The sequence below is a fragment of the Myxine glutinosa genome, chromosome 7 (assembly GCF_964187855.1).
Source record: "Myxine glutinosa chromosome 7, kmMyxGlut1.1, whole genome shotgun sequence".
NCBI lineage: Eukaryota > Metazoa > Chordata > Myxini > Myxiniformes > Myxinidae > Myxine > Myxine glutinosa.
The window spans coordinates 41,016,135-41,029,923 of record NC_136267.1 but is presented as its reverse complement, the minus strand read 5'-3'; the positions used below and the strand labels follow the sequence as shown (position 1 = coordinate 41,029,923).

Sequence of the window (13,789 nt, the reverse complement as noted above, 5' to 3'; positions counted from 1 at the left end):
CTATCGACTGCCTGTCCTTCCCCGCCATCAATCCCTGTGTAAGTCAGTCTTGTCCCGTTTGTCTGTGGTCTGTCAGGGATAAGATAAGACTGTGTCTAAGTGCCCATCTTTTCTGTGCTTTACCTCTTGCCGTGTAATCTACCCGTTTCTGCATAACCAATATTATATCCTCCTCCGGAGGTCTTGAGAACTGTACCCCTTGTGTCGTTGCCTTAATCCCAGCCGTTGTGTCCTTTCCTTCATTGATTTAGCATAGCGCGATTTGGCCAACGTTCGAGTGGAATCGGGCGGGATAGGGTTCTAATCGGGGAGTACCTGTGCGGACGCGGTAATACCAAACCGCTCGGTAAACTAACATCTAAAACCGCGTCTGTAACAATTGGTTCTCAGGAGTTGGATTCGGACCTGGGACTAAATTTGTTAGGCCCAAATTTTGGAACACCAATTGTACTATTAGAGTAACAATTGGTGTCGAGGAGTGAGATTGGACCCGAAGCGCGCTTAAAGCGCTCAAAATTACAAGTGACCGAAATTTGATTGTGTTTTACAAAAATAAAAACCCGAATTTTGAAAGTCGCGCTATGGCAGATCAAGACGGCTGGGTTCCGGTAGAGGAGAGTGGGGCAGGTTTGATCCAGGACCAAATTGAGGGACAAGAGGAGAGCGAAGCAGTGAGGGTGGCAGGTTCGCAAAATAGCGTCGTCGCGCACGAGGTTACGGGCGCGCAAAATGGCGCCTCACACATGGCCACGGCGACCGCGCCCGCGACCGTAGCAGTGCCGCTGGTGGATTCGAACCTTTTTTTCCTGCAAATGAGGGCCCTTATGGGACAAATAGGAGGTTTGAAAAACAGTATAGAAGCTCAGGGTGAGCGATTGGAGGGCCAAATGGGGGTAATGGGGAACCGGATGGAGGCTCAGAGTGAGCAAATGGGGGTAATGAGGGACGAAGCGAGGGGTACCGGTGAGGCGTTAGACAATGGGATAAAAGAAGTAAAGAATGGGTTAATGGGGGTAGAAAACAGAATGGCCGCTCAAGAGAATCAAATGGAAGGGATGCAAAAGGGGTTAGAGGGGTTAGAAAACAGTATGGAAGGCAAATTGAGGGACATGAGGGACCAAGCGGAAAGGGAAGTTAAACAAATGGGGCAGCAGATAGAGGGGGTCAGAATGGGGGTAGAAACTAAGTTGGATGCTCACAGGGAGGAAATGGAGCAGATGAGGGTGGCATCTGGGCAGGAGATGCAAGTGATGGGAGAAGAGATCAGAAGAGGGGTGAGTGAGGAGGTCGGAGGAGTGCGCGAGGAGGTGAGGCACTGTAAGGAGCGCATGGAGAAGGAGGTGAGAAAGGGGACTGTAAAATTGCAAGGTGGCATAGAGGACCTGACGCAGGAGGTGGAACAGCTGACGGTGGGACAGACTGAGTTAGTGGAGCAGGTACAAAGGAACACTGCGGTACTAGGAGGGTTAAAAGCGACACAGAAAGAACTAAAAGACGACTTGATAGCGACGAAGAGGGAATGTCAGATGGTACGTGAGGGACTGACAACGAGGTTGGACGAGGTGACAGAGGTAATGGAGACGAAGGACCGGCAGGTGAGGACGCACATGGAAACGGTGAAGGTAGCCTTAGAGGAAGAACTTAAGGGGGCGCATGAGGAGATGAAGGAGGTGAAGCAGAAATTAGAAGAAGTGGAAGAAGGGGTGAGCGAAATTAAGAAGCGACGGAGAGAGGATAAGAAAGAGATAAAGGAGGAAGTAAAATAATTGGTCCAAAGTCTGTGTTCGGATCGTGATGATGTGCTCATTAACCGGATGAGGGATTCGCAGGTGATGGAGGAGAAGCGAAGAGGAAGAGGACCCGGTGTAAGTGGTGACCAATATGGTCGTGCGTATGATGCGCCAGGTGATTTAATAAGCTTGGGGGTCGAGATAGACCCGGATGTTCGTGAGAGGCCAAGAGTGAGGGGTATGGCTGGTCCGGAGGGTATGGAACGAGGGTGCGAGCGAGAGGGTCCGGTGATGGAAGAGGTGCGAAGTGTGGGTGAGCAAGGTGGTGGTGGTATGGAATGGGTAGCGGGTTGCGGAGGTGTGACCCATGCATCGACACCAACAGGGGTAGTTTTTAGAGGGACAGGGGAGGCACGAGAGCCCCTTGGGGGTAATGTACTGTGGGGGCCCGGCCGGTTCGGCCCCGCGCTGACCCCGCAAGGGGCGACGCACGGGGTCCGGCAGGCGGGCAACGACTCACATACGAGGTGGTCCCACAAGGTCCCACTCGCGCCGTATGACGGTGGGTAAGGGTGGCATCCCTGCCACCCTTCCCATGAAGTGGGGCAAATGCGCACTAGATTATGGGGTTGATGGCAGTGAAAACTAGCCCGGGTGGGTTAGGATATATCGTGTGTAGGGCCCTAGAAGATGACATTAGGTAACGTTAAGTTTAGTTAGTGACTGATACCTGTAGTGGGGACGCAGGTAGTTTAGTGTGGATGATAATGACGTGGGAGCGCAATAGTTTAAAGGGACGGCTGGGAAGCGCAAGTTTCAGAGGGGAGTAGTTAGATGAGATGATGCTGTGTGAGAACTGGACAGGTGTGTGGAGCAGTGTGGAGCAGTGTACGAGTAGTGAGTGTTGTGGATCAGCGCGAATGCGCTTGGGGAGAGAAGGGTGCAGGTGGCACCAGGTGTGAGAGCACAGGTGTGCAAGTACAGGTGTGTGGAATACATGGAGTATTGGAATGAGTGGTGTGGAGAGAGTTGGAGTAAGTGGTATGGAGTGGTGTGCATGGTGCGAAGGTGTGGATGGGGGAAGAGTGGACCCCTTTCACGAGTACCCGGGGCGGGTAGTGTAAGTGTTAGGTAGAGGGTATAGGTAAATTGTGGTTGGATATTGGCATTTGTGGTGCGGTTGCAGAATGGTATTGTGGATGGGTGCATTAGTGTTGTGGAAATGGCTGGGCGTGTAGCCTGTTAGTGTGTGTAGTTGGTTTGGGCACTCCACCACTGTGAGGATGTCGGCCAGGTGAGGCCGCAGGTGGGCTCTGGGAGCCGTTAGTGTCAGTGGGTGCCTGAGGATCCCGGGTGTGGATCGGGCAGCCCGTGCCAGAGAGGGCACTGAGGGGGTGAGAGTGCGAGAGGGCCTTCCCCAGTTAGTTAGGTTAGGGTGAGGAGCAGGTAAGCTCGGGTGGCAACTACAGTGGTGGAGGTGTGCAGGTGGGTAGACCTGCTGGGAGAGCTACACGTCACAGCCCAGAAATTGTGCGAGCGCACCGAGTGTTGAATCGGGGGAGTGAGACCCCAAATTGAGAAGCACCACAGTTTGGTCAATGGGAATTGGTTTTTAGAACCCATAGTGTAAGTTGGCCAATGGATTGGCAGGGAAAGACCCCGGGTAATGTAAAGTTGTTAAAGTCATTTAGGAAATAGTTAGGATTGATGAACCTGTCGCACCATACGCAGCCACTTACCTGAGGTGATGATGATGACTCCACACCTGTGTTTCTTTGTTCTGTGTTGCAGGAAATGAGAATTGCTGTTGGATTTGTGAGACGCATCACGATGTGGATAAGACATTGGGGTGATTCCATCTCTCCCTCCCTAGGAGGGACTGATGATGAATTGGTGATGGCAACTTTTGATGAGAGTTGGAAATGGCAAATTTGATTGGTTAGGAGGGAGAGAAGACGAATTTGGTTTATGGGAGGAACGGGGAAGACAGTAGGGACGTTTGTTGATGTGTAAAGTAGATGTTTATGGGTAGTGTTGTGTTTTGTGGATACAGTAAGGGGTAAGGGAGAGGCAATGTAGGTTACCTGGTGGGGGGGGGGGGGCGTACGGTAGGAACGTACCTGTCTCACCTGGTTCCCATGTGCCCCCAGTGTGCATTACCTTGTATTGCGTGCACTTTGGCGCCCTTACCACCTTACTCACTTGTCTTCTTTTGTCTCCCACCTCCGAGGATCTGGCTTTGGGGCAGAGAGAGAGGAGAGAGAGGTGCTGGCTCCGCAGTTGTGGGCCTGTACTTCCGCTGCCTGCTGCCTGGATCGATACACCATATGGACCGCAATTTTTGTGGCCGCCCACAATGGACCGCAGTTCTTTTGCGGTCAAGCACCACCCGTGGATGGACCTCTGGGTCAACGTGGCACCTATGCCATACAGGTGAACCACTTTTAATTGGCCCCCTGACGGCCACAATTAAGAAATGGACGCGGTTGGCGCCTTTCTTTATTTCTAAAGAAGCCAGAAGGCCAAGTGCACTCCATGAAGGCAAGACCCGCGGCAGAACATCGGCCGGCTGCGACACCACCGGTGACTATGAACACTTTATTGGTGCACCGGATGGTGCTGACTGTACATGATGGGGTGGTGCTTTTGGTGCTTGGATGGGGTGCTCTGCACATTATTAAAGGCCGTAAGGCCACAGGGCACTCGTGGGTTGGTGTATCGATGCTGGCATGCGTGCTCTCTCTATGCATAACATCTGCATGTGTTCCTCCAAAAACAGGTCCTGGATCGTAGTGTAAATATCAGTGTAGTCTTGTGTAAATGATGCTCCCTACCGGCTGTATGTTTAGTTTGAGGATTCTTTCCGCGATTCGGTTATCCTGTGGGTGTGTTTCTGTGAGGAGAAGAGTGCAACGTCGCAGGGGGACATATTTACTCATTTGTGAACATCTGTAAAACTGTCGCACTCAGGGTTGAGTTAATAGTAGAGGGAACTACATCTGAGTGCCACACTAACGTAGGTAAAAATTTATCGGGTCGGGACGCCCCGAGGTAGAGAAGGGTGCAATGTTGCGGATATGGGATTTGGCCTCCATCCATATCCGCTTGTAAATATTCCCCTATTTCCCCAATACTTCCCAACTATCCCCAATCCCCCATTCCCTAGTCCCATTTTCTGTAAACAACACTCTGTAGAACCGACCTTCCCCTATTTCCCCCATTAAATGTCGCACCCAGGTTCACCGCATCTCACGTAGACAACTATAGGACATCTTGCTAGTTATTCTTAGTCTATGTCAGTTAAGGACTCGTTTCCATTAATTCTGACTCTTCGTTGCACCAGAATGTGATTGTATGGCACCGTTAGAAAGTTTAGGACCTCCCAATACCTCCCCGCAGCTCTTCCTCATGGTACAACAACAACAACTACAACAACAGCGGCGGCGGCGCGGGGAGTGTGCGTCCTCACTCCGGCTTGGTTAGCCGCCATTGAGCATGTGCTCCGACGGGGTTACCACGCAGGGGCTCGCTGTCAGCTCTTCGTCAAGGGCGGAGCCCGGTAACCCCCGCACCCAATGGAAGCGGCGGACCGATTCCATCTGGGGCGGAGCTAACGAGCCGAGGGCGTGTCACTCCCCGCTGGACAAGCGCAGGAAGAGGGAGGTGACGTCAGATGCGCCCCCAGCTTGGAGAGAGAAGTCGCCACCTCCGAGCGCTGAAATACCTCCCCGCATCTCTGGACCGGACCGTGCTGTATCCTGTCCCTGAGCCAAGGTGCACCTTGAGCTATCGACTGCCTGTCCTTCCCCGCCATCAATCCCTGTGTAAGTCAGTCTTGTCCCGTTTGTCTGTGGTCTGTCGGGAATAAGATAAGACTGTGTCTAAGTGCCCATCTTTTCTGTGCTTTACCTCTTGCCGTGTAATCTACCCGTTTCTGCATAACCAATATTATATCCTCCTCCGGAGGTCTTGAGAACTGTACCCCTTGTGTCGTTGCCTTAATCCCAGCCGTTGTGTCCTTTCCTTCATTGATTTAGCATCGCGTGATTTGGCCAACGTTCGAGTGGAATCGGGCGGGATAGGGTTCTAATCGGGGAGTACCTGTGCGGACGCGGTAATACCAAACCGCTCGGTAAACTAACATCTAAAACCGCGTCTGTAACAATATGTATATATATATATGTATATATATATGTATATATATATGTATATATATATGTATATATATGTATATATATATATGTATATATATATGTATATATATATGTATATATATATGTATATATATGTATGTATGTCAGCCATTAGGGTTTTAGCCCCATGACTCAATTGATCATAACATCTGAGATTATATATCGTGCTTCTGGAAACTGATTTGAACTCAGCTGCAGGCAGAGGCGAGTGGACAAAAAGTGGTTTCGAGGCTCGACGTGCAGGGTGGATCCTTAGCCCAATAAACAAGTCCTTGAATTATGTGCCAAACAGTAGATAAAATGTTCGCGACCCACGTACAGGAAAAGATGTCATCCAAACGCCTCCTTCACAAAGGGAATAATTAATTATATATCTTTGTAGTTTCAGTATGTCTCCTAAAGCAAGGACGTAACCTAACACCTCGGAAGAAATATAGACATTACATATACTTGATTGTAATGGTATTCGGCATGTGTATCCAATCATTCATCTACCATTTAGCCTAGTGTATAAGAATATTTACTTCGGCCTGCGCTCGGGTCTGATATGTTTAGATAGATAGCCAAAAAAAAGCGTAGCCTATCATTATGCTTACATCTTGTTGTCTAAATTTGACCTTCTATAGGACGGGACAATGGGAGGTGTTGTCCTTATGGTCCAGTAGTGCTATGTCTTTAGCGCAGATTCTTGTCTAATATTTTGCTATAAATGAAATGCCTTTCCACTTATTTTTCAGCGAGTGTCTTGAGGAATTGCCCGCTGCGTGTAGGCGGCGCATTCTTGAGCCTCGTTCCACACGTGTGTATATAATCGATTTTATTAAACATTGTTGCTCTTCTTCCTCTGATTCTTCTTCTTCTTCCTTCCCTTGAGGTCTTCGATCTCGACAATTTTGGTGTCAGAAGTGGGATACATCCAGGTGTGCAGACGAGGTGGATCCTCACGTTCCAGGTCGGGAGGGAGGCCTGCTGGCATCTAATTTGGTGGGTACGCATTTTTGCACCTCGAAATTGAAGCCTCCCGCCTTGCTTTGGACACGTGTGGACCTCTGTCGGCTGTTCCACATGGCTTGCATTCCGAACCAAATTTAGTATAAATCAGAGCAGCAGTGGGTAATGAATCGATTATACAGGGCGCCCGGGATTAGGAGGGGTATCCCTCAGGTAAGCTTCCTGCGTGAGAAGCAGGTAGACCCATATGTGGGTGATAGATAATAGGTATTAAGTTACTCCGGCGTGAGAACTGCGTTTAAGGTTAGGAATCGGGGGGCGACCCGATCTTAGGACTACCAGGAGGGACTAGCCCAAGAAAGGTAGAATAATGAGTATTTTAAGTTAAGCTACGCACTGGATGTGTTAGAGTTCACAGGTAAGTAGGATTGAAGTGTGCATGAGTGTGCATGAATTTATACTGTATTGTATGGAGAATGAATGATCTGTCATTGCAGCGTGTATTTGTGTTTATTGTGTGTGTGTCATTGATGTGTGTCATTGACTGACAAGGGATTCCCCAAATTGCCTGCGGGCGTTGGGCAATCCGGATGAGTAAAATTGACAGGGAATAATGAGAATATTATGGAGAGCATGTGTAGACAGGGCTTTAAAACAAGTGTTCAATTACATCCCCACATTAACGGCTCTCCAGATGTAGCAAGGGAGAATGGGAGTGAAAGTCAAAAATAATAGGCTGTCAACCGACAGGGTGTTTATTCAACGGCATGGCCGGGGCTTGTATTTGGCCGACGTGGGATGACAGAATGCGTTGAATGAAGGCAAAAATGACATGTGATGCGGACGTGAGTCCAATCGGAAGGATGGATGGTTATGGTTTCACCCGGTCCGTTTATCTGTCTGTCTGTCCGGACACGGAGCTCTTGGGGAGAGCCAGAATGGGTTGGGTTGACCAAGATGAATGTGGAAAATATATTAATTGTTCATATTAATCTATTAATCTCTGTATATTAATCTGTAAAAATATATTAATCTCTGTGTGTGTGTGTCCGTATTTGTCTGGCTTTCTGGCTGTCTATGGAGTCATGTCTCTGAACACTGATTTTGAGGGAGTTGCTGGTGCGGACCAAAGCGGTGTCCGCGGTATCTACTGGGGGTCGAAGGTCACTCCCTCAGTGTCTGCGAACTTGTCGTTCGGCAGTGTCGAAAGACAGGTTCGATTGTCGGTCTGTCTGCTTGATTTTCGTGTATACTCTGAGTATATGGTCGTTTTCTGTTTTGTGCTTTAATGAGGGTTGATTTGACTTCCCTGAAAGGGGGACAATAAATATTTGGTGTTAGCTGTTGTCATTTCGGATGTTTGCAGTTGTAATGTGAAGCCAGTCTGTCTGTCCAACTGGGTGTGTCTGACTGCGTCTGCAGATATGGATCAAGGAGGAGCAGTTTCTGCGGCGTTTGTTATGATGTTGAATGTCATTCACTGTGTCTGCTGACGTGTCGTGTGACTATGGGGACTATGATAGTGTGTCCTGGCGGGAAGAATCGTGGCAGCCTACAGATTTGAATGGAATGGCCTCTGTGAGACCATCCTGTTAGTACGTTGGGGATTCGTCTGTCTGTCTGTCTGTGAATGGAAATTGAACTGGACTTCGACAGAAGGCAGGTGGGTGGTCACCTGCTGTAAATTGTGGTGGAACATTTGTGACGTTCCCTAATACGAGGGGACGAATTGGTTTGTAAATGTGTTGTGCAGGTACTTTTTCTGTAGGTAGCCAAATTCTATTGTTGTCAAGTCTCATGTAACCTTGGTTAACGTATATCTACGGACAAGAGCTGCACTTTATTTTAATAAGTGACTGGGAAAGTTTGTTTTAAAAGGTGCCAGCGGAGTTGTTTAGAGTTATGGAGGTCACAACTCGCTGGAACCTCTTTGTTTATGTTTGGCTGACTTACATTGACTAGTTTATGGGAAAAAGGGGACTGAAAATGCTTTGATTTTTTCGTGGATTGCCCATTGGGTATGCTTAGGATTTAATAGAGTGGTGGAGTTCTGTGAAATATGATGACGTTGTCTTATGGACACTTTGTGAGTGACTAGACACGTGCCTGAAAAGGGAAATTGTATTCATAACTCATGTGGGTTGTGTCAGAAGAAAAGGTTTAAAGTAAGTGTGAAGAAGGTCATGGAAAGTGCGAAGATGTTTAAGGAAAGTCGAATTAGATGGATAATTTGTCAATGACAAGTGACTTTGCAAGGTTTGCTAAGAAAGGGAGGGGAAAAGATTATAAAAGTTGATGGAAAAGACGGGAAATAAAGGAAAGTGGTTAGTTATGGACTGTTGTTTTGTGATAAGAAGGTGATTGGGGGCTGGTGAAGATTGGATCACGGCTCTGCAGACCAGGTGAACAGAACTCCACCAGGAGTGGGTATATGGGAATCACACCAATTAAAAAAGATTGTCATGTGGACCGCAAGGCTAACCCCGCTCTTGCAGGGAAATGCTTTTGGGAGGCTAGTTATTTTTCAGATAATTTTTCCAGTGGGTTTATACTGATGTGAAATTCGCGTATCTAGGAAGGAAAGGAAAAAATTGTCCAGGTATTGATAGGATAACAGTGAAATTTTGAAATGAAGTGAAGGATAACAGTGAAGAGTTAGTGTGTTCGTTGCGATTTTTGGGAATGGCAGGGTACTGTCGTACATGGATGATGGACCGACTGCGGAAAACGCCAGTAAGGCGTCGATACAATGTTGAATACCGAACGGTCCATGTGTTGGACAACAATGAAGGGTTCATAATTAATTTGGCACCTCAAGACAGACGTTCCGACATCCGCACCTACAGAGTTCGATGTAATACAATTACAAGCCGCGGCCTCAAACGTAGAACAGCAAAAATTGGATTAAATTGGGAGCTCAACGCCCCGCAGAAGGACAAATGTGGACGATTAATGACAAACCCGTGGCACCGCGAGCTTTATTGCCATGGTTGGCACGCAAGGCGCATCCAAATGGCCATGTGTGCCATAGGGGGGTGAGGTGATGAGGCAGGTCGCTTCCACCTGGGCAGCACCAGGCCTTTCGACTGTGGTTACCATGGTCTGTCGCTCGTGCGCTATATGTCAACGGCATCAGCCAACAACGGATATGGCAGCCCTTGAATTACCTATCATGGATGACATGTTTTTAAAGTTTTGCATAGGTCTATCCCATGTGGCACGCAGCATACATGAACGCGTTCGGGAGGCCCTACCGGAGCCAACAAGCAAGCCTATCCACACCACCATCCACACCACCAAGTTCTTCTGATCACACCAACAGCGGTGTTTTGGTGAGGGCAAGTCGTCCTGGGTACATGTCACACATTGTAAGTTGGCCATACCCACAAACACAGACACCTCAAACGCACCACCACAGATCCACAGTGGGTTAAAAAAAAAAAAAAAAAAAAAAAAAAAAACATTGACCAACATGAGGATTAGGTCTATTTCAATAAATAGATCAGGTTATTTTCCTTTTATTATTTGTTTATTGGGCAGCTATTGGGCCAGAGGCTAAAACAGGTGTCTGCAACAGGTGCATGGGATGCTAATAGAGGACATTGGATTGACTTTAAATTGAAATGAAAATTGAAAGGGTGGATTAGGAAAATGAGTTTGTTCAAATAATCGTGGCATCTGTGGGATGCAACAATTTTGTGCCAGAATGGTGTATGGGAGCCGTCATCTGGGAAGCGTCGTTAAATGGCAGTAGGTTTAGACAGGTTTTGCTGCCCTCAGTCGTTTGAAGCAAGCGCCACGACAAGGCGGCTCACCAATAGTAAACATGGCCAGGGCAGGTTACAAATGGGGAAAGGACTCGAACAATTTAACCACGCATGTATTACTGAACAGCGGCACAACTCTATTACTACAATGTGAATTCATGACGTCACAGAGCTCCCCCTACGATTATAGGCCACCATGCATTTCACACATATTAATTCCGCACCCACGGATCGAAAGCAAGAAAAAGCCAAAGGAAAATACGTATTGGACTGTGACCCGTGCAATGGCGAAAGTACAGAACCGATCACGGTGTTGGGTGTGCATGCATTTTCCCCACACCAGTACGACAGGGATAGAAATGGTAGTGCTACCCCTGTCCCTACGAGATATGTGCTCAGGACCCTTGCGTACCCCATGTCTGACCACAACCTTGGAACTGATAGGCCCAAAATCGCAGGCAGTGTGTTCCCGGGAGTTTCGATATACCCCACCCATTAAGCAGGCTTTGTTAGACAAACCACCTGATCCAGTCTGGGTGACAGAGCAAAAGGGACGGGTGTGTCTTATAGGAAAGGGACACGTTCAGATGGGAACCTCGGAATGTACCCATACCCTGCCATCCGACACCAGATGGAGAGAAAAGGAAGGCCCCCTTGTAATAACCATAGATGACCAAGCCCAGCATAACGTAACCAAGCTAACCATATCTTGGGGGACACCAAGCGCCACCCGCGTTGAGATCGGTAAATGCATGGCCTCGGCCCTTATCCCACCCCATGGAGTAATGTTTATTTGCGGAAATAAAGCATATCCATACCTACCCGAACAGTGGGGAGGGACTTGTTATCTGGGATCCATTTTTCCCAAGGTAAATTTGGTAAATCATGTATTATTAAATGTAGGGAAGATGATTAAAAGGAAGGAATTTTCGGAAATTGGTGAAAGTAAATATGGCATTTGAATTTCCAGACACGACACAGGAAATGCGGCTATGAATAAGCCAACCATCTGAGAGATAAGGTAACTAAATGCCAATTAGTGGGACGGGGGGGCTAGGAATTGATCATGGTGTGTGTAAGAAAGTATTTTTCAGGATGGACGATGAAGAAACCGCCGTTGGAAAACCATGATCTTGACCACAGAGGCCGTCGATCTGAATGGGTCCTTCAACAAGGCAGATGTGACCAGCGCTTCAGAATTTTGTATTAAATTTTGTGATGATGACTGTGATATTTGTGTTGAAATCCCATGTGGGAACGGGCTACTGGCTAATGCCTGCATCGATGTTTGTGATGACTGTAATATTTGTGTTGAAATTCTCTTGCGTGGACTGGCTAACGCCTCTTATGTATTATGAATGATTGGCTAATAGATAGTTTCGCATTAGTAATGGAACGAATCGGCAGAAAAGGAAGGAGTATGTGGGGAAAACGATGAACCTATTTGATGCTTGGGATTCTGATAATGATTATGATTTTAGTTGGGATGATTTAACCTGTGATTTAGAAAGTGTAGGTTCTTTTAAAAATCATTGCTATTATACCAGCAGTAAGGAGCGGATGGCAAAACATGTATCTGGGATATCCGGAAGAACCACCCTCACCACCATTTACACCACCCAGCAAATCACATGTACAAGGCTTGATGGCATTTAACGTCGATTGTTTGCCCTAATTCGCGAGGACCTCACTTGCATAAAGAGGGCCCCTTAATCTGGCTGGCAACTGGGTCGCACTTACGCTGCAGCGAGGGTGGATTCGGAATCTGGCGGGCGGCAGCAATCTCAAACCAGGCGCCGTCGTCGCGAATTATGGCTAACAATTTATGCGTTGAATGTTAGACGACCAGTTAGGGCCGGTATCTCTCTCTTTGAGTATACGTGACGCTATGTCGTGCCTGGCATGTAACTAATTGATGAATTTGGTGTCTTTCCAAGGAGGTGTCTTGTCAAGACAAAGGAAGGAACTGTCAGCCATTAGGGTTTTAGCCCCATGACTCAATTGATCATAACATCTGAGATTATATATCGTGCTTCTGGAAACTGATTTGAACTCAGCTGCAGGCAGAGGCGAGTGGACAAAAAGTGGTTTCGAGGCTCGACGTGCAGGGTGGATCCTTAGCCCAATAAACAAGTCCTTGAATTATGTGCCAAACAGTAGATAAAATGTTCGCGACCCACGTACAGGAAAAGATGTCATCCAAACGCCTCCTTCACAAAGGGAATAATTAATTATATATCTTTGTAGTTTCAGTATGTCTCCTAAAGCAAGGACGTAACCTAACACCTCGGAAGAAATATAGACATTACATATACTTGATTGTAATGGTATTCGGCATGTGTATCCAATCATTCATCTACCATTTAGCCTAGTGTATAAGAATATTTACTTCGGCCTGCGCTCGGGTCTGATATGTTTAGATAGATAGCCAAAAAAAAGCGTAGCCTATCATTATGCTTACATCTTGTTGTCTAAATTTGACCTTCTATAGGACGGGACAATGGGAGGTGTTGTCCTTATGGTCCAGTAGTGCTATGTCTTTAGCGCAGATTCTTGTCTAATATTTTGCTATAAATGAAATGCCTTTCCACTTATTTTTCAGCGAGTGTCTTGAGGAATTGCCCGCTGCGTGTAGGCGGCGCATTCTTGAGCCTCGTTCCACACGTGTGTATATAATCGATTTTATTAAACATTGTTGCTCTTCTTCCTCTGATTCTTCTTCTTCTTCCTTCCCTTGAGGTCTTCGATCTCGACATGTATATATATATATGTATGTATATGTATATATATATATGTATATATATATATGTATGTATATATATATATGTATATATATATATATATATATATATATATATATGTATATATATATATATATATATATTTATATATATATATTCTAGGCCAGAATTCAAGTTTGAATTGATTTTAGTCGTTTATGCACACAAATCTTTTTTTTATTGCACGGGAAAACTTTGCCAAGTGAAGAGTCGAGTGTCAGAAAGGTTGCCTGCTTTTATCAATGTATTTGTTTCCGAGTGTTTAACTTAAATGCACCTAAGGGTCTGATAGGTGGCATTCCAGCACCTTTGCCTTGCATCATTGACCCTTATGTCTCATCTCCATTAGCACGTTGGCACCTTGCTGA

At 46.9% G+C, this 13,789-nt stretch overlaps 1 long non-coding RNA gene across 1 annotated transcript; it reads left to right on the top strand.

Annotated features, from left to right (window-relative positions):
• The first annotated feature begins 10,075 nt into the window (after positions 1-10,075).
• On the top strand, positions 10,076-13,347 carry LOC144892927 (uncharacterized). Its single transcript, XR_013624065.1, has 2 exons — positions 10,076-10,242; positions 11,612-13,347. It is a non-coding gene; the product is annotated as an uncharacterized LOC144892927 (long non-coding RNA).
• The last annotated feature ends 442 nt before the right edge of the window (positions 13,348-13,789 follow it).